Here is a 2,102-nt window from a genome sequence, read left to right as displayed (position 1 = left end):
TACCAATGAAATAAAAAAAATCTGTTTCTTGTGAGGCAAAAATTATGGACTAATATTTTATTAAAATGAAAAGGGACTGTACAATAATTGGAGAATAGAAAAGAGGCCATAAATGTTCAGGAGATTAAGCAGTCATTAAAGAATGTTATATAAAATCAGAAAACAGAGTCATCCAAATGAATTTGTTGATTTCTTAAGAAAGTATAAATTATGAAATTTCCCTAAGAAGAGGAAAACTGAAGATGTCAACAACTATGAAAGACATTGGAAGGGAAGTCAAAGGTTTAATCCTATAAAAGTTATAAAGGCACATTCTTATTTATGTACATCTTCCAAACCATCAAAGAACAAATAATACCAACACAATGACTTCAAAATAGTATAGGTTAATTTCACTTTCAAGAATATATGCAATATCCTAAATTAAAAAAATTAGTACATCAAATCCAATTTACAATATTTTCATATAATACACCATAATTGAGTAGGGCATATTCTAAGAATGTGAATGTGTTCCATTTGGTGGACTAGTAAAGATGCTTAACATTTATATTAAAAGAGGAATTTAAAATACATTACCATTGCAGAGGATTCGTTACTTTCTGCCGAGCTTTTTCATATTTTCCTACTAAGGTACACAATATCACTGATGTTTCAACTCAGTTCTTCTTGAAGTATTTCAGGAATCTTTACATGTACAAAAGTTCCCTAACCTATTAGAAGCGCAGTTCAGGTAATTGGCGCAGGTGAAATACAGGGGAATCTCTTTGGGAGCTGAGGGAAAGCTGGAAGTGGTCTGGCCCTCTGAACTTAAGTCATTCCTTATTCAACAAGCCAGCAAACATGTAATGGCAAGAAGTCTCAATGGGACACATCCATCATCCCATGGTCCAATTTCAACACCCAATCCTGAAAGAAGTGAAGAAAGGATAAGGGAGAAAAGTGTGAAATAGAGAAAAGAAGGAAACCTGCTTAAGTCAAGATTTGTTTTACCTCTGAAAACAGAGCTCAAAAATATGCATGAATCTGATTCAGCTGTTTTGAGGAGACTTTCCTTTGAAAGGAACAAAAATTTCAACTTTTTGAAGTCTGCCAATTAATTGAATCAGGTATGTTTTATTTATTTTATGTCATCCATTTAATTGCTTCCTTTGCATAAGATTTTCTGTTTGGAAAATGTTAACAAGACCTTTAACTACAGAAAGTACCATGGAGAAATGCTTATTATATTTAAACTCATGGTTTTGTACACATAACTTTGTACCAACAAAAAATATTTATACTCATAAATTAGTCTGGTGCATAAAATTTGACTTTGGGTTTGATGGAAAATAGTTAAAGCATGAATTTCTGTAATATTTGAACTGATGTTTTTTATTCTAAGGTTTTCATTCTGATATGCTGAGTAGATGGGACTCTATCAAAGCATAGTAATGGTCATTGTAGCCCAGCCCAGCAATTGGACAGAAACGGCATTCAGCTGAAATGTGAATGGCATTCACTGTGAGGGTTTCTAAAGTTTTTCTTTCTCCTCCCCCCACACTCCACTAATCTCGCTTTTACTTTCACTAAAACACAGTCTTCATTTCCTAAGCGATCCGCCAGGCCAAGAAGAGTTCTATTCTCAATGTTTTAAAACCTATGCTTGCTTCTATTGGATGAAAATGTGTGGCCCTACAAGAGAATGCTATAGGAGTGATTCCACCTCAAACCCCAAGTGACAAGGTTTGTATTAAATTTCCTTTGGAACAGTTTATCCTTAGTTATTTTTTCAAGGCATGAAATGTTCACTCGTTTTTTTTTTGTTTGTTTTGTTTTTTTTGCATAGGCAGGCACTGGGAATTGACCTGGGTCTCTGGTGTGGCAGACGAAAATTCTGCCACTGAGCCACCATTGCACCACCCCTCACTGATTTCTTTTTATGGTCAATATTTGGAATGGTCTTTGTAAAGCATAATGGAGCAAAAACCCATTTAGCAGACATTATCAAAGAATAAAGTTTTCCAGCCTAAGATGTCATAAACTAAAATTTTTTATTTCAAGCAGGATTATTTAATCATTTTGTAAAACCAAATATACATCACCTCATATGTTTTAAAATA

This window comes from Tamandua tetradactyla, chromosome 14, assembly GCF_023851605.1.
Source record: "Tamandua tetradactyla isolate mTamTet1 chromosome 14, mTamTet1.pri, whole genome shotgun sequence".
NCBI classification, from domain to species: Eukaryota; Metazoa; Chordata; class Mammalia; order Pilosa; family Myrmecophagidae; genus Tamandua; species Tamandua tetradactyla.
Note: the sequence above shows the minus strand (reverse complement) of the source record.